Source organism: Odocoileus virginianus, chromosome 23 (genome assembly GCF_023699985.2).
Source record: "Odocoileus virginianus isolate 20LAN1187 ecotype Illinois chromosome 23, Ovbor_1.2, whole genome shotgun sequence".
In the NCBI taxonomy this organism is placed as follows: domain Eukaryota; kingdom Metazoa; phylum Chordata; class Mammalia; order Artiodactyla; family Cervidae; genus Odocoileus; species Odocoileus virginianus.
In genome coordinates, this window is record NC_069696.1 from 21,001,865 (window position 1) to 21,025,469 (window position 23,605).

The 23,605-nt window shown below is 39.9% G+C and overlaps 1 protein-coding gene and 1 pseudogene across 3 annotated transcripts in view; both read left to right on the forward strand.

The window, feature by feature from the left end:
* PTPRO (protein tyrosine phosphatase receptor type O) overlaps positions 1-23,605 on the forward strand; it is a 263,949-nt gene that overhangs the window by 118,414 nt on the left and 121,930 nt on the right. The gene's annotated exons all lie outside the window — the stretch shown is intronic.
* Positions 13,687-15,468, forward strand: LOC139030602 (eIF5-mimic protein 1 pseudogene; annotated as a pseudogene).

Sequence of the window (23,605 nt, forward strand, 5' to 3'; positions counted from 1 at the left end):
ACCCATACCCAACCAAATGGCAGTTGCTATGTTATAGAAAACATTCTTAGCAGCCAGCTATTGACTCAGACTGTGATTCATGTCAAGAAGTTCTAGCAAGATTGGTTTTACCTTTTTAACTATCTATGCTAAAGGAACAAGTACCCCTCCCCCAAACTAGATGGACCAATACTTCATCAAAAACAAATGTATGAAAAATTAAATTGAGTTAAAGTAGACATATAAGCTACAAGTCCCAGTTTGTTCTTCATTACTGCATGACAGCAGACATAAAACAGTGTGGCAAATTGTAATAAATGATGTTGATACTTACCCTCAATTGATGTTGCTTACTTTGTCATAGATGATTAATAAATAGCTATTAGACTGGTTCTGTTCTACAGACCTTCCTTTGATTAGTAATTACTGAGGATCATAGCACTTTTTGTTTCATTATGGGCTCCATAGTTGGCAAACCTTATAGAGTTTCAAGCATCCCAAAGTGGAATACTACACAGTCACTCAAATAAAAGGAGAGAATATTTATTGATGTGCAGAGATTTTCCCCGTATGCTACTTTGTAAAAGCATGTTATAAAGAAGCACAACCCCATTTTTATTAAAAAAATAGTAACATGGTGAAAGGAGGAGGGCATGGCAACCCACTCCAGTATTCTTGCCTGGAGAAGAGAAGCCTAGCAGGGTCAAAGGGTCTCAAAGAGCCAGACATGACTGAAGTGACTTAGCACATAGAACAACATGGAAAATATCAGGAAGTGTAACAGTGGTTCCTGGGTGATGGATATATGAAGGACTTTTAGTCATTAACTTTTTCTTTCTTATATATTTAAAATTTTAATGCCATGATTATTTATTAGAATATTGAGACTCATGGAAATGAACCATTATTTTTAAATTGATCATTTACTCCATATTTTTGCATCTCAATTCAGAGTCTATCACTGTGTCTCCATATGCTTTGATAAGTAACTGGTTTCAGTTCAGTTCAGTTCAGTTCAGTTGCTCAGTTTTGTCTGACTCTTTGTGACCCCACAGACCGCAGCACCCCAGGCTTCCCTGTCCATCATCAACTACCAGAGCTTGCTCAAACTCTTATCCATTGAGTCAGTGATAACATCCAACCATCTCATCCTCTTTCATCCCCTTCTCTTTTGGCCTTCAATCTTTCCCAGCATCAGGATCTTTTCCAATGAGTCAGTTCTTCGCATCAGGTGGCCAAAGTACTGGAGTTTCAGCTTCAGCATCAGTCCTTCCAATGAATATTCAGGGCTGATTTTCTTTAGGATTGACTGGTTTGATCTCCTTGCTGTCCAAGGGACTCTCAAGAGTCTTCTCCAACACCACAGTTCAAAAGCATCAGTTCTTTAGTGCTCGTCTTTCTTTATGATCCAACTCTCACACCCATTTGGCTACTGGAAAAACAATAGCTTTGACTAGAGAGATCTTTGTAGGCAAAGTAATGTCTCTGCTTTTTAATATGCTGTCCTGATTTGTCACAGTTTTTCTTCCAAGCAGCAAGCGTCTTTTAATTTCATGGCTGCAGTCACCCTCCACAGTGATTTTCGAATCCAAGAAAATAGTGTCACTGTTTGCATTGTTTCCCTATCTATTTGTCATGAAGTGATGGGACCAGATGCCATGATCTTAGATTTTTTAATATTGAGTTTTAAGCCAGCTTTTTCACTCTCCTGTTTCACTTGCATGTAAAGAGGCTCTTTACTTCCTTTCACTTTCTGCCATAAAAGTGATGTCATCTGCATATCTAGGTTATTGATATTTCTTTCTGCAATCTTGACTCCAGCTTGTGTTTCATCCAGTATGGCATTTCTCATGATGCACTCTGCATATAAGTTAGGTAAGCAGGGTGACAATATACAGCCTTGAAGTATGCCTTCCCTTATTTGGAACCAGTCCATTGTTCCATGTTGCTTCTTGACCTGCATACAGGTTTCTCTGGAGGCAGGTAAAGTTGTCTGGTATTCCTATCTCTTTAAGAATTTCCCACAGTTTGTTGTGATCCACACAGTCAAAGGCTTCAGCATAGTCAAAGAAGCACAAGTAGATGTTTTTCTGGAACTCTCTTGCTTTTTCTGTGATCCAGTGGATGTTGGCACTTTGATCTCTGGTTCCTCTGTCTTTTCTAAATCCAGCTTGAACATCTGGACAGTCTCGGTTCAGGTACTGTTGAAGCCTGGCTTGGAGAATTTGAGCGTTTCTTTGCCAGCGTGCTCGCCCATAATTAGTGTAGACAGCCTTTTGTGTGTGCTTAATCTCTCAGTCCTATCTGACTCTTTGTGACCCCATGGGCTGTAGCCTGTCAGGCTCTTCTGTCTATGGGATTTTTCAAGGAAGAATACTGGAGTGGGTTGCCATTTCCTCCTCCAGGGGATTTTCCCAACCCAGGAATTGAACCGGTGTCCCCTGCATTGCAGGCAGATTCTTTATCCACTGAGCCATGGGGGAAGTATGTAAAAGAAACATAGAAACATTTATTATATGGAAGTGGAAGGGCTGATCTTATTTTATTTTTATTTTCAAGACATTCAGTTTCAAAGATGTATTTGATTAAATATCAGAAATTTCATATGGCTTACCTAACATTAAATGAGTTATAGCTAAGTAAGATTTCCTGTCCCCTTTTTCTAAAAATTATTTAAGTTCCCGTAACAAATAGATAATCACTACTCTTATCTATTTTACAAAATATATCTTGGTATCCCCATGTAGAAAAAAAGAATACTCCAATATACTGTTCCAATCTGAACTGCCTGACACACACAATAAGTTCTGCAAATATCTGCTTGGTTTCTACATTGTCAGTTATCTTCAATTAATTAATCCTTATCTCTCTAGGACAGGCCTTTGACATGTCTGGAACAAAACTCAGCCAAATTTCATAATAGGAGGGACAGAACAGCTCACATGAAACACATCTGCCAATTCTAGCTTAGATGAATTTATTTCTCCTGGGACAGAAAGCACTTAAGAAATTGATATTTATAAAGTAGAGTTGGTAGCGTATTTATAAAAATTATTAAATACATACTTTTCCAAAAAAAAGTTTTATTGGAGGATAGCTGCTTTGCAATATTGTTTTGGTTTCCTACATACATCAACATGAATCAGCCACCTGTATGTCCCCTTCCTCGTAACCCTCCCTCCCATCTCCCACCCCATCCCATGCCTCTAGGTTGTCACAGAGTACTGGGTTGAGCTCCCTGTATCACACAGCAAATTCCCACTGACTGTCTCTTTTACATATGGTATTAAAATAGTGAATCACTTAGAACTCTAATACCGCATTAATACATCATTAATATATTTAGAAAAGGCATAATAGAGCATTATTCCTCAGTAGATTATTCTAGTATTCTTCAATTTGTGCAGGAATAAACAATCCCAAACTTTTTTCTTAAATTTTTGGGTTTTTTAATTTAAAATTAAAGTTAAATTTTATGTTAACTAAACTTTAAACTTTACTAATATATCCACATCTCCGTACTTAAAGTCTCCTTGTCAGGGTAGAGAGATTTATTTGATGAAACAGAATGAGAAATACACGCATTTTAAAACCTTCTAGGGGCAGGGGCTTTCCTGGGGGTCTAGTGGTTAAGACTTCACCTTCTAATACAGGAGTTGTAGTTTCAATGCCAGGTCAGGGAGCTAAGTTAGATCCCACATGCCACAAGGCCCCCAAAAACCAAACTGTAAATCAGAAGCAATATATTGTAATAAATTCAATAAAGACTTTAAAAGTGGTCCACATCAAAAAATCTTAAAAAGTAAAAATAAAACCTTCTGGTTCCCTTCCAAGAATTGGGAGGTTAGAGGCCCCACAAGAGCAGTAGCTGCTGAAACACCTCAAACAACTGGAGAATCAAGTACCCTCTCTTATACAGGGGGCTCAAAAGCTAAGTGGGAAAGAGTCCTTTCGGTGCCACCAAGATCCATCTCATGGCGCCAGCAAGGAGTGTTTTAAGAAAGACTCTCTTGTGAAGGGGCTTCCCCAGTGACAAAGTGGTAAAGAATCAGCCTGCAATGCAGGGGCAGCAGGAGATGTGAGTTCGATCCCTGGATGGGAAGACAGAGGAGGCTGGCAGGTGACAGTCCATACCGGAGATGGACATGTCTGATGTGAGTTAACATGCATGCATGCTGTGAGCCTGGAAAGAGCGGACCAAGTTGTACTTGTCTCTTTTTGTCACTAGAAGACAAAAAAAAGGAACACCTGCACAGAGCCTACATTACTGGTGCTTGGGTTAATTACCATGCGTCCTTTGTGCCACGCCCCCTTCCCTGTGTGTTGGCTCCAGCAAGTGGCTCAACCTCACGACTCTTGTGGTATTTGCTTGGTGCAGCCTAGGTACAGCATATGAATCATCAAGCACCCCCAGCAGAGGGCTGCCTGGAAAAGAATAAGATTTCAGTTAGAAAACCAGTTCTGTGGATGCAAGGTTGTCTTACTGTAAAACTCTTATAGCAAGTAAAACAGGATAACCACCAGTGGTCACACTTTTCTCTTTGTTAATGGATGTCAAGGGGGAAAAGGCAGTAGAAAGGGTAAATGTCATAAAAGAATGAATATTCAGCTCCAAAATTGTACACAAGTGAATCTGAAAAAAAGAATCACAGCAGGTTCTTATTGCTCAATTCCAGCCCATTGACAGAGAATAAAAAGGCAGAGCAATGTGAGTGAAAAGCAAGGTATCAGGCTCAGCAGGACTTTGCCACCTTAGCTTCGAATGGTGCTGCATTTATGAGTTTAACTCTTTTACTACCAGCCAATGGTGCTGCATTTATGAGTTTAACTCTTTTACTACCAGCCTTCTCTGATCTCACTTGATCCAAAAAGATGGTGAAGGTCTGGATGAACTAGGCTGCGCTAACACAAAATTGCTGTTATTGTTAGGTTGCTAAGTCATGTCCAACTCTTTTGCAACCCCACGGACTGCAGCCCGCCAGACTCCTCAGTCCATGGGATTTCCCAGGCAAGAATACTGGAATGGGTTGCCCGTTCCTTCTCCAGGGGAATCTTTCCAACCCAGGGGATCAAACCTGTATCTACTGCTTGGCAGGGGGATTCTTTACCACTGAGCTAGCTAGAAAGTGTGGACACAAAACTAGGTCTAGGAGTAAGATAACACATACCATGATGATGGAATTACTAACTTAAAACCAACTAATGAATTCCTGGTAGAAATCCTGATGGATGCATCCAGTAGTTGATCCTTGCATTAGTCACAAACCTAAATGCCTCATAACTATCATTTGCCACACACACACACACACACACACACACACACACACTCACACATGAAGGATCCAGGAAGCAGCTTTTGAGAGCTAAATTTGCCAGCAATGTAAGTGGGTTGCATCTTATTGTCTTCCAACAAAAAAGAACAATTGCAGGCATATTGGATTGATGGCTCTTTTGAAACTAAGGATTCAATACTTTATTTCATGTTCATTTCAAAAGGATTGCCATTGATAAAAGAGAAACTGTGTATTTCATGTGAGTCTTCTCAGAAAATGTTTATTTCATGTTGAAGTTTAATTTCATTTGAGCTGCCTCACAGAAATAAATAAACATTGCTACTGTTGTCACTGAGATTGTGATTTCAATTTTCAAAAATTTCTAAATTGTGTTTACTTCTGGGGACTATAAAGATAGAGTCACATATCTGTAACAATATTATAGCAATGTGTAACTATTCTGAAATGTATAATGTATAGCTCAGTTCTTTAGCCTATCACATCCTGATGTAACTTGGTTACAGTTCATGTTTAAAGAAGGGTGTTTTTCCTAATACTCAAAATTTTTCTTATGATATCTTATTTTTTTAATGGAAGTATAGTTGATTCATTGGAAAAGCCCCTGATGCTGGGAAAGATTGAGGGCCAAAGAAGAGAGTGTCAGAAGATGAGATGGCTGGATGATCAGAGGGCATCACCGATGCAATGGACAAGAACTTGGGCAAGCTCTGGGAGATGGTGAGGGACAGATAGGCCCAGCATGTTGAAGTCCGTAGGATCGCAAAGACTCTGATACAACTGGAAGACTGAACAACAACAATGATAGTTGATTTACATTGTGTCAATTTCTACTATACAGCAAAGTAATTCAGATATATATATATATATGTATATATATATGTGTGTGTGTATAAATATAAAGAGCTTCTTGATGAGGGTGAAAGAGGAGAGTGAAAAAGCTGACTTAAAGTTCAACATTCAAAAAATAAGATCATGGCATCCAGTCCCATCATCTCATGGCAAATAGATGGGTAAAAAATTGGAACAACGACAGTTTTTATTTTTTTGGATTTCAAAATCACTGTGGACAGTGACTGCACCCACAAAATTAAAAGATGCTTTCTCCTTGGAAGAAAAGCTATTACAAGCCTAGATAGCATATTAAAAAGCAGACACATCACTTTGCTGACAAAGGTTGGTATAATCAAAGTTATGGTTTTTCCAGCAGTCGTGTACAAATGTGAGAGCATAAAGAAGACCATAAAGAAGGCTGAGCACTGAAGAATTGATGCTTTCGAATTGTGGTGCTGGAGAAGACTTTTGAGACTCCTTTGGACTGCAAGGAGATCAAACTAGTCAATACTAAAGGAAATCAGTCCTGAATATTCATTAGAAGGACTGATACTGAAGCTGTAGTTCCAATACTTTGGCCACCTGATGCGAAGAGCCGACTCTTTGGAAAAGACTCTGATGCTGGGAAAGATTGAGGGCAGGATGACAGAATGAGATGGTTGAATGGACATGAGTTTGAGCAAAGTCTGGGAGACAGTGAAGGACAGGGAGGCCTGGTGTGCTGCTGTTCATGGGATTGCAAAGAGTCGGATATGACTAAGCACACGCCTGCATGCATCTCTTAATCCCAAACTCCCGATCCAACCCTCTGCACCCCCCTTCCCCCTTGACAGCCACAAGTCTGTTCTTTGTGTCTGTGAGTCCATTTGTGTCAAAAGGCAGGAGACTTAAGCCCAAAACCTGAGAACACCAGAAAACTCCTGACTACACGGAACTTTAAGTAATAAGAGACCATCCAAAAGCCTCCTTACCTATACTGAAACCAACCACCACCCAAGAGCCAGTAAGTTTCAGAGCAAGACATACCACGCAAATTCTCTAGCAACGCAGGAACATAGCCCTGAGCGTCAACATACAGGCTGCCCAAAGTCACACCTAACACAGAGACCCATCTCAAAACTCATTACTGGGCACTCCATTGCACTCCAGAGAGAAGAAATCCAGTTCCACGCACCAGAACACCGACACAAGCTTCCCTAACCAGGAAACCTTGACAAGCCAATCATCCAACCCCACCCACTGGGTGAAACCTCCGCAATAAAAGGAACCACAGACCTCCAGAATACAGAAAGCCCACTCCAGACACAGCAATCTAAACAAGATGAAAAGGCAGAGAAATACCCAACAGGTAAAAGAACATGAAAAATGCCCACCAAGTCAAACAAAAGAGGAGGAGATAGGGAACCTACCTGAAAAAGAATTTAGAATAATGATAATAAAAATGATCCAAAATCTTGAAAACAAAATGGAGTTACAGATAAATAGCCTGGAGACAAAGATTGAGAAGATGCAATAAATGTTTAATAAAGACCTAGAAGAAATAAAAAAGAGTCAATTAAAAATGAATAATGAAATAAATGAGATCAAAAACACTCTGGAGGGAACCAAGAGTAGAATAACGGAGACAGAAGATAGGGTAAGTGAGGTAGAAGATAAAATGGTGGAAATAAATGAAGCAGAGAGGAAAAAAGAAAAAAGAATCAAAAGAAATGAGGACAACCTCAGGGACCTCTGGGACAATGTGAAACGCCCCAACATTCGAATCATAGGAGTCCCAGAAGAAGAAGACAAAAAGAAAGGCCATGAGAAAATACTCGAGGAGATAATAGCTGAAAACTTCCCTAAAATGGGGAAGGAGATAGCCACCCAAGTCCAAGAAACCCAGAGAGTCCCAAACAGGATAAACCCAAGGCGAAACACCCCAAGACACATATTAATCAAATTAACAAAGATTAAACACAAAGAACAAATATTAAAAGCAGCAAGGAAGAAACAACAAATAACACACAAAGGGATCCCCATAAGGATAACAGCTGATCTATCAATAGAAACCCTCCAGGCCAGAAAGGAATGGCAGGACATACTTAAAGTAATGAAAGAGAATAACCTACAACCTAGATTACTGTACCCAGCAAGGCTATCATTCAGATATGAAGGAGAATTCAAAAGCTTTACAGACAAGCAAAAGCTGAGAGAATTCAGCACCACCAAACCAGCTCTTCAACAAATGCTAAAGGATCTTCTCTAGACAGGAAACACAGAAAGGTGGTATAAACGTGAACCCCAAACAACAAAGTAAATGGCAACGGGACCATACCTATCAATAATTACCTTAAATGTAAATGGGTTGAATGCCCCAACCAAAAGACAAAGGCTGGCTGAATGGATACAAAAGCAAGACCCCTATATATGCTGTCTACAAGAGACCACCTCAAAACAAGGGACACATACAGACTAAAAGTGAAGGGCTGGAAAAAAATATTCCACGCAAACGGAGACCAAAAGAAAGCAGGAGTCTCAATACTCATATCAGATAAAATAGACTTTCAAATAAAGGCAGTAAAAATTTTAGATTTGACATGTACACAATATCATATGATATCGGTCTTACTTCTTATTTCACTTATTATGATAATCTCTAGGTCCATCTATGTAGCTGCAAATAGCATCATTTCATCCTTTTTATGCTTGAGTAATGTGGAATCTTATTTGAACGAATCCATCTAGGGTTATAGTGTTGCCTATTCCATATTCCCCTGTCTAGAAAAATGCATTGATTTTAAAGGAAGGGTGTTAAAGAATAGGGAATTGGCATTACCTGTCTGGGCTTCTAAGAAGGCCTTATACAGTAGATTCTATAAAACACTTGTTGAATGGTTTCTTGCTCACAAAGTTCGAGTTCTTAACCTGGCTTTCAAGACTCTTCATTTTCTCTGTGCATGCTCGTTGCTACAGTCATGTCCGACACACTCATGACCCTTTGTGACCCTCTGAACTGTAGCGCACCAGGCTCCTCTCGCCTTGGGACTCTCCAGACAAGATTACTGGAGCTGGATATCATGTCCCCCTCCAGGGGACCTTCCCGACCCAGGGAAGGACCCACGATCCGCATTGCAGGCAGATTCTTTACCACTGACCCACCTGAGAAACCCCATCCTCTGAGTTAGCTCCTGGCTGAAATACCTAGATAACAGTATTTGATGCACATTTCTTGAGTTGTTTTGCAGATGTAAAAAGCCTTCCCATCTCCAACAAATGGAGGATGTTAACTTCTCCTGAAGCCTAAGGACTGGTCATGTCCACCCCTGTGATACCACCCAGCTACCTCACCGTCGGCCAATCAGAGAACTGTGCACTAGCTGATCACAAACTCTGTGACCACCCCTTCTTCTCACCTGGCTTTATAAAAGTGATTTGTCGTACATCTGTGTCTCTTTTTCTGTTTTGCATATAGGGTTTTCATTACCATCTTTCTAAATTCCATATATATGTGTTAGTATACGTAATGGTCTTTATCTTTCTGGCTTACTTCACTCTGTATAATGGGCTCCAGTTTCATCCATCTCATTAGAACTGATTCAAATGAATTCTTTTTAATGGCTGAGTAATATTCCATGGTGTATATGTACCACAGCTTCCTTATCCATTCGTCTGCTGATGGGCATCTAGGTTGCTTTCATGTCCTGGCTAAACAGTGCTGCAATGAACATTGGGGTGCACGTGTCTCTTTCAGATCTGGTTTCCTCGATGTGTATGCCCAGAAGTGGTATTGCTGGGTCATATGGCAGTTCTATTTCCAGTTTTTTAAGAAATCTCGAACCCCCTGGGGGAACTCGAGGCTTTTTAGGGCATGAGACACATGGTCTCCTTGCATGGTCCTGCAGTAAACCTTTATCTGCTCCATGCTCCAAGGATGATTCAGTTTGTTTGGCCTCACTGTGCATTGGGCGCATGAACTTGCACTAAGAAATGCATATACCTTGTAATTTTGAGAAGCTCTACTAAAGTATGACATGCATTTTTGTAGTACAAAATAGTATGAAAGCTATTTCTCCTACGCTATAATAACTTTTTGTATGTTTGTGCCTAAATGCAGTGAAAGACCCTCAATTTTTTGTTTTGTGTTTTTAATTTGTTCATTTGCTATCAAAAAATGATCAATTCTGCAGGCAGTCTCCATCTCTACTTGGAAAGTAATCACTTGTATACAACAGACTCCAACTCTGTCCACTCATGTGAGTGCCAGATTTGCCTTGTCATTGTTCAGTCGCTAAGTCCTATCCAGTTCTTTGCAGCACACTAGGCTCCCCTGTCCTCCACTATCTCCTGGAGTTTGCTCAAATTCATGTCCATTGATTTGGTGGTGCTCTCTAATCATCCCATCCTCTGTTGCCCCCTTCTCCTCCTGCCCTCAATCTTTCCCAGCATCAGAGCCTTTTCCAATGAGTTCACTCTTTGCCTCAGGTGGCCAAAGTATTGGAGGTTCAGCATCAGTCCTTCCAATGAATATTCAGGGTTGATTTCCTTTGGGAATGACTGGTTTGATCTCCTTGCAGTCCAAGGGACTCTCAAGATTCTTCTCCAGCACCACAGTTTGAAAGCATCATTTCTTTAGCACCTAAGTCAGCTTTATTTCTTATGGAAGAAATAGAAAAAAAAAATTAATTGACTTGGTAGGTTTGGGAGGACAAAGTAGCATCAAGGAAATATCACTGGGGTGAGTTCAAGAAGATCTGCATTTCATAGGCATCTTCCTCTATCCAGGTGGATACCCCTAGACAGGCCCCTTCCCACCTCCTGGCCTTGGGTTTTCTCATCTGTATTAAGGAGTTTGGGCAAAATAATCTCCAAGCTTCAAGCCTCCTTCCCAACGACAGCCTGTTGGGACTTGACTGATTCTTCCTTACTAGATCTCTCATTGCCACCCTTGTCTCCTTTGCCACGTCCAGATACGTCTTGCTTCAACTATTAGCACAGCTTTCCTTTCTCAAATAGCTTTGTTTTATTTTTGAATGTGCTTTTCGTATACTTTTTTATTGGAGTATAATTGCTTTACAATGCTGTGTTAGTTTCTGCCATACGACATGAATCAGCTATACGTGTACATATACCCCTCCCTCTTGCATCTCCCTCCCACCCCTAACCACCCCTCCTGGTCATCATAGGGCACCAAGCTGAGGTCTCTGTGCCCTACAACCTCTTCCCACTAGCTGTCTAGTCTCCACATGGTGGTGTATGTACGTCAATGATACGCCCTCAATTCGTCCCACCACTTCCTTTCCCTCCTTGGTATCCATACCTTTGTTCTCTACATCTGCTTCTCTACTTCGGCTTTATAAATAAGGTCATCTAAACCATTTTTTTTTCAGATTCCACATATATGCATTAACATATGATATTTATTTTTCTCTTTCTGACTTACTTCACGCTGTATGTCCATCTACCTCACTGCACATGACCCAGTTTCATTCCTTTTGCCATGACCTGCTGATGGATCTCCTATTTCATTTCACCCTCTCTCCATCTGAGTGCCACTCATGGCCACTGATGCTTAGACCACTTCAGTGGTCCCAAGGTGATGCCCAAATACCTGAACATGGTCTGCAAGTCCCTTCCTGTTCCTTGAAGATGCCCTGCTGCCCCCATCTCTATACACACTGCTGCTCTCAGCCCCTCTCGCCTGAACCATCCTCCATACTCTAGCCTGTTGACCACTGAGTCCTGATCCATCTTTCAAGCATCAGCTTCATCATCACTAGGTAAGATATTCTTGGTGACCAGAGGACTTTGGGCTTCTTGTCATAATTTTTGATGCTCTGACTGTTATGGTTCACTTAGAATTAATCTTTATGAGGGTTCAACTGGTCTCCCTTGCTCACTGTCATGCACTTGTAGCCAACACCAAGTAAGCATTACAAATTATTATTTGAATTCCATCCCCTGCTTCCTAGTTATTGATAAAACAATAATAAACACTAAATATTGTTTTAAGGATTAGGCATAATTCATCTAAACACCTAGAATAAACCTTGGCATATATTAGGCATTTAATATATGCTAGCTGTTACTATTGTTACTATTCTTTTCTTTCTTTAATTATAGCAGTTAGTATGGGCTTAATTATAATTACCTGATAAGTAAAAATCTCTTTCTCACTTTCAATGCTAAATGAAATACACAAAGTAGATGCATTAATCAACTAAACAAATGCATCAGGTTAATGTTATTTCTTATTCCAATGAAACAGAAAATCATATTGTTATGTAGTAAATATATATAATTAATCATATCTATTATAAATTATACAGCAATATAGTTGGAAAATATAGTATTGAATTATCATAAAGCATTACTAAATTCTTCCAGTAAATGTTCCATCCTTTGTTCCCTTGAAGCTTAAGCTAATGGAAAAGGCTTGAGAGAAATTGTCATTTTGAAGAAAACAGACCATGGATACTTATGACCTAGAAGAAAATCTGGCATGCATATTTTAATATTCATAGAAATTACTCTTAGGTTCAGCTTTTATTAATTCATAACTATTCAAAGTTATGAATTAAAGGGGTCCTGTAGCTTAATCTCCCACCCAATATTTGATTCTCCATGGCACCATCTTAGCCAACTGGATGGACAGCTTCTGCATGGGCAGTTAGATGATTAAATCTCTATTAGTTCCCATAGCAACATATGATTCATTAATGGTTTATCTATGAGTCTTTAAGAATATATTATCTGCAAGTCAGAAACAAATTATATCATAGTCACAGGAGAAAAAAAAAGAAAGTGGATAGGGATAAGGAAACAATTGAGAGATTAATAAAAATTTAGCTTGATTTTTGTCTCTATCATATATTAAGTAATAACATAGAGTCATGACCAGCAAAGGTATAAAATGTGTCTTATTCTGCCACTGCTTTATTGTTCACAATTACTTATTCCCAGTTTACAAGTTTTCTTCATTATCTCTCACCCATTCTTCCTTTATATCCCTTTAGTCTTACCTCTGCCTAAATCCTGCTTTCTCTCTGCTTACTTCCTTGCCTTTCTCCCTAATGTGTTTCTTACTTTGGCCAAGTATTCTTTTGGTTTTAAAATACAGTGATATGATTTTGCCATAATAATCCAGAAACTGAGCTGCAATAAGAAATTTTCTGACATGTAAGAATAAGTTGAACAGACACAGAAAGAATATGTGGTTGAAGGCTCAATAACTGAAGGGTAGGTGGATGAATGGATAAATGGATGCATTTCAATTGATAAATATTTATTAAGTTCCAAATAGTAAAGTACTGTGTTAGATTCTGTGATAGATAGTAAGTGATGCCTGATTCTCTGCCTTTAGGAGGTTAAAATCTACAGGAAATTTATACACAGAACTAACCAAACATAGCACAAGACAGATGGTGAGCAGCAACTTGAAGGGGAAGAAAAACTGTGGGGCGGGAGGAGGGTAGGTAGAGAAGAAGGGAGACATGGAATATTATTCAAGAAGGAGGAAATAAAAAGAGTAGTTAGCGTGCGCCGAGCTCCGTGTGTCGATGTCAATGTGTCTGTCCTTCACTCCTCCATTGTCTGCCACCACCACTGCCGCTTCTGCCACCGCCGCTGCCGGGATCGCCGCAGCCCCCAGCCTCGCGCGTCGCCGCTACCTCCTCGGACAGAAATTTTATGAATAAGCATCAGAAGCCAGTGCTAACAGGCCAGCGGTTCAAAACTCGGAAAAGGGATGAAAAAGAGAAATTCGAACCCACAGTCTTCAGGGATACACTTGTCCAGGGGCTTAATGAAGCTGGTGATGACCTTGAAGCTGTAGCCAAGTTTCTGGACTCTACAGGCTCAAGATTAGATTATCGTCGCTATGCAGACACACTCTTCGATATCCTGGTGGCTGGCAGTATGCTCGCCCCTGGAGGGACACGCATAGATGATGGTGACAAGACCAAGATGACCAACCACTGTGTGTTTTCAGCAAATGAAGATCATGAAACCATCCGAAACTATGCTCAGGTCTTCAACAAACTCATCAGGAGATATAAGTATTTGGAAAAAGCATTTGAGGATGAAATGAAAAAGCTTCTCCTCTTCCTTAAAGCCTTTTCCGAAACAGAGCAGACAAAGTTGGCAATGCTGTCGGGGATCCTGCTGGGCAGTGGTACCCTGCCTGCCACCATCCTCACCAGTCTCTTCACTGACAGCTTGGTCAAAGAAGGCATTGCGGCCTCATTTGCTGTCAAACTTTTTAAAGCATGGATGGCAGAAAAGGATGCCAACTCTGTTACCTCCTCTTTGAGAAAAGCCAACTTAGACAAAAGGCTGCTTGAACTCTTTCCAGTTAACAGACAGAGTGTGGATCATTTTGCTAAATACTTCACTGACGCAGGCCTGAAGGAGCTCTCCGACTTCCTCCGAGTCCAGCAGTCCCTGGGCACCAGGAAGGAGCTGCAGAAGGAACTCCAGGAGTGTCTTTCTCAGGAATGCCCGATCAAGGAGGTGGTTCTCTATGTTAAAGAAGAAATGAAAAGGAATGATCTTCTGGAAACGGCAGTGATTGGACTTCTGTGGACCTGTATAATGAACGCTGTGGAATGGAACAAGAAGGAAGAACTCGTGGCGGAGCAGGCCCTCAAACACCTAAAGCAATACGCTCCACTCCTGGCTGTGTTCAGTTCCCAAGGCCAGTCAGAGCTGATCCTTCTGCAGAAGGTTCAGGAATACTGTTACGACAACATCCATTTCATGAAAGACTTTCAGAAGATTGTGGTTCTCTTTTACAAAGCTGATGTGCTGAGTGAAGAAGCTATATTGAAGTGGTACAAAGAAGCACATGTTGCCAAAGGCAAAAGTGTTTTCCTTGACCAGATGAAGAAATTTGTGGAATGGTTACAAAATGCAGAAGAAGAGTCTGAATCTGAAGGTGAAGAGAATTAGGTGGCTCAAGAAGCACAATACCTAGGTCACCACACAACACTTTTATTGGGAATGCTGAGCCATTTGAGAAGAGAAACTTGGCTTCCGTTTTTCACAAAGGAAAAAAAAATAGGATAGGCTTCCCTTTTGCTGAGGGGGAAATGGTTTTTTGTTTTGTTTTGTTTTTCAATGGAGCCCTGAGGCATCAGCGATTATACTTGGGACTCTACCTCTCACTCACTATTCGCTAACTTAAAGCCATTCAACAGGGAGTCCAGTATCTGAGGCGAAATACTCCACAGACTCCTCTTTTTTTAGCTGTATTTTTCAGGTACTGTGTGGTGAACGCCCCACTGGTGTCTATTACAGGGCCACTTTGGTAGTTGTGTATCTGCTCGTGTATGTGATTTGACAAACCAGTTTTTTAAAATAAATGGCTTTTAAAAAAAAAAAAAAAGAGTAGTTAGCAAATAGAAAATTAATATTGAATCAGTTCAGTTCAGTTGCTCAGTTGTGTCTGACTCTTTGCGACCCCATGAACCACAGCACGCCAGGCCTCCCTGTTCATTACCAGCTCCTGGAGTCCACCCAAACCCATGTCCATTGAGTCAGTGATGCCATCCAACCATCTCATCCTCTGTCGTCCCCTTCTCCTCCTGCCCTCAATCTTTCCCAGCATCGGGGTCTTTTCAAATGAGTTAGCTCTTAGCATCAGGTAGCCAAAGTATTGGATAAGTATTATATTTCAGGGTATTCAAGAAAGAAAAGTTGTGTTTTAAAACTTAAAGCACATGATATTAACTTGTACAAAAAAGTCATATAGATCTCACAGTCAGCTACAACCTAATAAACTTTAATGCTATGACTTCAATTCAGGCTGTGTGTGTGTGTGTACACGTGCTCAGTCATGTCCAATTCTTTGAGACTCCATGGACTGTAGCCCACCAGGTTTTGTTACTAAAGATATTTTGTTTAAAATAAATTGTGTAGATTATTGCAAATTGGCATGAGGTACTTGTATCAGGCCACCAATAACAGCTGTTGCCTTTAGGAACAGAAACTAAAATAGTAATCAAAGATATAGAAAAAGATTTGAACATTTCTATACAGAATACTATGAAAAAGTTTTACCTTTACCAATCATTTCTGTCCCATCGAAATGTTCTAATGGTAAAAACCACCTTTAAAATTATTTCAAGGATGCAACATTTCTATTTTTGTCACCTTTTCAATTACATCTTGTACAGGGCGATAAGAAGCTATTTAATGATGAAATGCCAATTAACAACAAGTGCAGTATGTCAAGTAAAAGTAATGATATTTCCTCACCAAATACCACAGCATGACTTATAGAAATGCCATCCTTTCTCAAAGAATGGGATCCTTTCATTTGGCGTAGTAAATTGCATACTGTCTTTTTACAGCTGTTCCCAAAGACAAAGCTATTTTTGAGCTTCATTTATAAAACTTAAATATAAGATTGTTGTTCCAGTCTTCTTGTAATTCAAAATAGCATCAGCGATGGCCGAACATATTATTCATTCAGTGGAAAGTAAGAAATGGTGACGATTTAAAGTTAACATTGTGAAATGAAGATGAATATGTACAGCGTTAACCTCAAATGGTTCAAATAGGTGTTATGAACACTTAACATGAGGCTAGCAGGATCTTGGTAAAAGAGCCATTCAAAATTATTTCCGCTTCCTACTGTAAGATAGATAAAATTATGTTTATCTTAGAGGGTTGTTAAGAGGATTAAGCAAAGTAATGCATAAGAAGTATTAACACCAAGTATATTCTCTTCTGTTGACTGTGTGCCTTCTATACCCCAAAATCGCGTCATCACACTGGCTCTTCATTTTTTCCAGCCCCTCCTCTCTTATCAGGGCTTGCCTGGTGGCTCAGATAGTAAAGAACCTGCCTCCAGTGCGGGAGACCCGGGTTCTGTGCTGGGGTTGGGAATATCCCCTGGAGGAGGGAATGCCTCCCTACTCCAGTATTCTGGAAAATCCCATGGACAGAGGAGCTGGCAGGCTACAGTCTGTGACGTCACAAAGAGTTGGACACAACTGAGTGACTTTCACTCACCCCTCTCTTATCTGTCCCCCTTTCTTTCTGGAACAGACCATTCTTTTCTTTGTAATTTGAATAATAACTTAGCTGTCTTTTGGGGGGATTTTGTTTGTTTGCCTAGATTCCTCTGTTCATACTGTTAAAGTGTTCCTTTCTGTCCCAAGTGGTTCGTTATCAAGCATTTTTTCATTAAAAGTTCCCCCACTAAGAATCTGAGAGCCAGTAGTTAACATAATAAATGTCTTGCTTCTGTTGCAGAATGCAAATCTGATTGTTTCACTCATCTGCTTGATAACCCATATGTGACTTTCCACTGCCTTGAGCAGAAAACCTCAGTTTTTTTAGAAGGACTTACAAAGTATACCATGATCTAGTCTCCACTACAGGACATTCTGATGTCATTCTGGTTTCTCAAATACCTTGTGCTTTAGCCAGCCCCTAAATCTTCATATACACTCTTCTTCATAGATGGTATTTTTTTTCCAACTCATCAGCAGTCCAGCTCTTAGTATAGCTTGTACTTACCTGAAAAGGCTCGTGCTTTCTCTAGGGTAATTCTATTGCTAGGTCCTCTTTTATCATCATTCACTTCTTTACAAAAGTGCCTTTTCCACTTGTAATTATTTAATTATCTAAAAGAGTATAATTCTTCTTTTCTGCTATAGACTCCAAACACACTTGGCACCAGGACCAAATTTCTTTTCTTCACCATCCTGTCTGCATACTGCAGACACTCAATTTTCAAAGCTGTGTGAAGATACACATGGAACAAAGCATGTGTGTAAAGTATAGCACGTCATTCTTGACTTCTGGGCTTTAATTTATCCGGCATGGGGGGATCCATCTTCTGAGAAAATCATAAAATCCCAGTAGTGGTGGAGGGCCTAAAAAACTATTTGCCTTAGAGGTCTGGAAGTTCTGCAGTTGACAATGTTAACAGCTCAACGAGGAGGGGAGTCAAAGGGCAATGCTTACAGAAGGTCACAGGGATCCCACCTAAATTTGCCGTAAACTGTGTGTTTTGTAAGCAGATGGCACTCTTTGTTAGCTGTCCTCAGGATTTATTAATAATTAACTGCTGTCACAGTTGGAGAGACACTTCATGCCTGTGGAGAAATTCGACTGAATTCAACCACTCTAAAATAAATGATTAATAGATAACTGATGAGAGCCTGCTGTATATCACAGGGAACTCTGCTCAATGCTCTGTGGTGACAAAGAGGACCTATATGTGTATGGATAGCTGATTCATTTTGCTGTACAAGATAAACTAACACAAAATCGTAAAACAACCTAATTCCAGTAAAAAAAAAATTTTAAGTATTTAACTTTTTACTGTATGTCCTACAAAAACGTACCTTCTTTTCATTCAGCATTAAATTCTTATATTACTTGGTGGCTCAGATGGCAATGAATCTGCCTGCAATGCAGGAGACCTGGGTTCAAACCCTGAGTGGGGAAGATACCCTGGAGAAGGGAATGGCAACCCCCTCCAGGATTCTTGCCTGGAGAATTCCATGAGCAGAGGAGCCTGGCAGATTTGGGGGTGGGGTGCTACAGTCCATGGGGTTGCAAAGAATAGGACATGACTGAGCAGCTAACACTCTTTGGGCTTCCCTGGGGCTTAGATGGTAAAGAATCTGCCTGTAAGGCAGCAGACCCGGGTTTGATCCCTGGGTGAGGAAGATCCCCTGGAGAAAAGTGTTAGTAGCTGCAGTCATGTCCAACTCTTTGCAGCCTCAGACTGTAGCCCACCAGGCTTTTCCCTCCATGGGAATTCCCAGACAAGAATACTGGAGTGGGTTGCCATAGAAGGAAATGGCAACCCATTCCAGTATTCTTCCCTGGAAAATCCCATGGAGAGGTTGCCTGGTGGGCTACAGTCTGTGGGGTTGCAAAGAGTCAAACATGACTGAGAGACTGACAAAAAATGATTAGCACCATCATCTTTCACATTATCTTTCAATAAGTGGGACAGCTACATTTTTACAAGCATCTTTCTGATGCTTATAACCTATAAATCCTGGCAAGAATAGAGAAGAGGGATGGGGAATTTAAAAATTCAGGCAAAATAATGATTGTCAGTGCTTCATGTTATGAAAATAATACTTGTTTAGCAGAATTGACCTGTCAAGGACCCCTATTTTTCATAACATATTAAGCCAGAAGAATGTCACACATTTGCAGAAATTGCCTGGTCCTTGAATTGTTGAGAACAGATGTATGTCATGGCTTCCTGAATGGTGGAGCCACCTCCTCCTGAGTGGATCATCAGCAAGGCATGGCTTCCCAGGTATTTAAACTTGTCAACACAGTAGGTCTTAGAAACCATTTCCATAGTAACCTTCAGTCAAACAGGTTAGCTCAGGCTGTCACGTACAGGCGTGATATAAAAAGAAATGCTGGCCAATCTTGTTCAGGATGCCACCAAAAGGTGTAATATTAATTATTTGATAAGTAGACCAAAAGAGTGGTTATGGAACCATTTATGAACCATGGTGTTAGTGTCCTAAGAAGATACATCTGCTAAAATTTACATGTCCCTAAATATATAACTAAGATTATAACTAAGAAGGAAATGGCAACCCACTCCAGTATACTTGCCTGGAGAATCGCATGGAAGGAGGAGCCTGGTAGGCTACAGTCCATGGGGTCGCAAAGAGTCGGACACAACTGAGAGACTTCACTTTCACTTTCAAATATATAACTAAGATTATATATGTGTGCTTTTCTGGAGCCATTTTATCTATAATTATTTGATGGGTAAAGTAATAAATTCCAGGTTGTTGTTATTTAGTCACTAAATTGTGTCTCTTTGCGATCCCGTGGACTACAGCGTGCCAGGCTCCTCTGTCCTCCACTATCTCCCACAGTTTGCTCAAGTTCCTGTCCATTGAATTGGGATGCTATCTAACTGTCGCATCGTCTGCTGCTCCCTTCTCCCCCTGCCCTCAATCTTTCCCAGCATCAGTGTATTTTCTAGTGAGTCAGCTCTTCACATCAGGTGGCCAAAATATTGAAGTTTCAGCTTCAGCATCAGTCCTTCCAAATTCCAGGTAGTCCATTGTATTTTCTAACTAAACTTTCCCTTTTAGGTACACACGCACACACACACACACACATACATGCATATGTATACACATATGTATGTATATATTATTTTTATATCTATGTAAATCTTAAATAGGACCATGATTCTATTCCTGTTGGTAATCTCCCAAGAAAGTAAAAATAAATCAAATTTACGTACCCCAAAGAGCGGTACGTAAAAAGAATCAAGGAGAAAATTAGGTCATAAATAATGTAACAACAATTAGCTATTGTTTTTGGAGGCCCTAAGTATCTGGTATTCAACTGGGTAATACACACATATAATCTTGTTTTCCCCCTCCAAATCTGATCATAATAGGTTCTAGCTTTTCCATAATTTATGAGAAGCAAAGCAAAGAAGCTTCAAAGAATTAAAATGAGACTATCACTCAATTGAGATTTGAACCCAGGTCAGCCTACCTCCAACATTTCTTTTTTATCTCCCAAACTGATTTTTTTCATGATGTCACACTTCTTTTTAGCATGTCTCAAGCATGACCTAAAGGAAAAAGTCATAGCTTGTGCTGAGGGAGCTCACCACCAATTAAGGACAGCCACAGAGCTTCCTTTGTGGCTCAGCTGGTAAGGAATCCACCTGCAGTTCAGGAGACCTGGGTTTGATCCCTGGGTTGGGAAGATCCCCTGGAGAAGGGAACAGCTACCCACTCCAGTATTCTGGCCTAGGGAAGTCCATGGACTGTATTGTCCTTGGGGTCACAAAGAGTTGGACATGACTGAGTGACTCATTTTCACTAAAGGACAGGTAAGTGGCTTAAATGGTAAAGAGCCCACCTGCAATGCAGGGGACCTGGGTTCAATCCCTGGGTCAGGAAGATCCCTTGGAGAAGGAAATGGCAGCCCGCTCCAGTATTCTTGCCGGGAGGATTCCATGACAGAGGAGCCTGTGGGGGTACAGTCCACGGGGTCACAAAGAGTCAGACACAACGGAGTGACTAACACTTTCACTTTTCATGGAAGTTAACATTTGGGAAATCTTTTTGGCTCCAGGATCTGACAGTACGGGGACTGTGGTAAAATAGTCATAAGACTTGTAGTTCAAGCATTGCTTTGAGCAGCAGCTCCTCCACATAACAGTAGAATAGCCTTAAAAAACTTTAATTTCTTTGTGCCTCAGTGTGTTCATCTGTGAAATGAGGTAATAACTTAATGGAAGATTCTGAGGATCAAATGAGAAAATTTATTTGAAGTTTTTTATAAAATATAAAATCATTGTTACATATAAAACATAAAATTGTTATTGTTGTTATCTTACACATTATATACAACCTTGGCACATCTCTTCACTGTAAGTTTCTTTACACTTTAAAAAATGCCACATTGAATTCTTTCCTCAAATTAATGTGTTTGCTTTAATCTTCAAAATTAAGAGTTCCACAGAGCTTCTACCCCAAGTCCATATCAAGAGTCAGGAAATAATTCCTGCATTAGTATATATAATAAAATATCATTTTAGTCACTCATAGACACACACACATGGCAACTTGCTAAGGAAATATTATCCATATTTATTTAAATTAATGTTTAATGGGTAAAAATTGACTTATCATTCTGCACTCTGGTCGGGCAGAGCAAACAGAGTAAGATTGAATGCTGAAAGTGCAAAGACAATCTATTTAATCAAAGACATAGCCAGTGCAACAAATTCAAGGGCTATAATCCAGTAGCCTATGGAGGGAGACTGGACTGCAAATGTTTCTTCTTTTTATTATTTTGGTATAGCACTTTTTATTTGTAACTAGTTTATTTACAATATAATCAATGTCCATGGACCCAGAAACTTATCACAACCCCAAAACAAAGCTAAAACGAACATTCTCATACACGTGTGCATTCATTTCTGCTAAGCATATATCTAGAACTAGAATTCCTGGGTCGTGTGTTATTTAAATATTCAGCTTTAGTAGATATTGCCAGTTTTCCTAAATGCTTAAGCTAATTTCCACTACCACCAGCAGAGAATGAAAATACCTCTAGGCCTGAATCGTTGTCAATACTTGCTTGTCTTTTAAATTTTAACTATCCTGTGGGTATGTAGTTTGTTTTACTCTTTAACTCCTTAAAAGTTGTTTTGTGCTCTTATTACTTTATACTAGTAAAGGATGTGCCCTTTAAAATGTCACTAGTAACTTCTTGATGACCAAATCTAAAGGCTTTTCTTCAGTCCTTGCCCTTCATCATTTAGCCACGTCTGACACCACTGTCCACCACTTTCTTCTTGACACTGTATTCCTTCGACTTCCATGATATTGCATTATCCTAGAAGGTATATCTTTTTTTAATTGGAGAATAGTTGCTTTAAAATGTTGTGTTATGGAGAGGGAGGCGGGAGGGGGGAATCGGGATGGGGAACACTTGTAAATCCATGCTGATTCATGTCAATGTATGGCAAAAACCACTACAATATTGTAATTCGCCTCCAGCTAATAAAAATAAATGGGAAAATAAATAGATAAATAAATAATAGATACACTAGTAGGCACACGCATATATACACATATTTTAAATAATAAAACATAAAGCATAAAAAAAGTAAAATGTTGTGTTAGTTTCTGCTGTACAAGAACATGAATCAGCTATATGGATACATATATCCCCTTCCCCTTGAACATCCCTCCCTTCCCCTTCCCCCACTCCGCCCATCGAGGTCATCACAGAGCACTGAGCTGAGGTCCCTGTGCTATGTAGCAGATTCCCACTAGCTATCTATTTTACACATGGTGGTATATTTATGTCATTAAAAAGCACTATTACAACAAAATAAAGATACACTGGCCAAAGAAAACACATGTGTTTGCCCCTAGGCAAACATAAAATAAAGGGTATACTAGACTTTGGAATTATGGATAAAGATGTACTTTCTATTTATGACCGATTAGGTTTGACATAATACATCTTTATCCACAATTCCAAAGTCCAGTATAACCTTTATGTTATGTTTGCCTAGAGGCAAGCAAATGTGTTTTCTTTGGCCAGTATATCTTTATCTTTGCTGTAATGGTGCTTTTTAATGATGCTTTACGACAATGCCTGCATCTCCCCATTTGCTAACCATTCCATCATTCAACCCTCTTATACTTGACTGCTTCACACATTTATATTACCTGGCTGACATTTGAGTTTAGGCCCCTTTACCAAGTAAGAGGCCAAAGAAATGAGGGCTCTGTCTTATGAAGTCACAAAGATAGAAATGGCTGTATCTGAGCATGTTAAAACATGGAAGGCAGAATTAGTATGAATGTGGACTCAGGCACCTGGTTAGAACTGATATATTCCAACCACAAAGATACATTTAAGACCCACATAAAGAAGTCTGTCAGTACAGAGCAAATTGTAAACATGTGCACCCAGAAAGCCATTTTCAAGGACCTGATGTTTGATGAATGAATTAAGTCAGACAGAGAAGGAGAAAT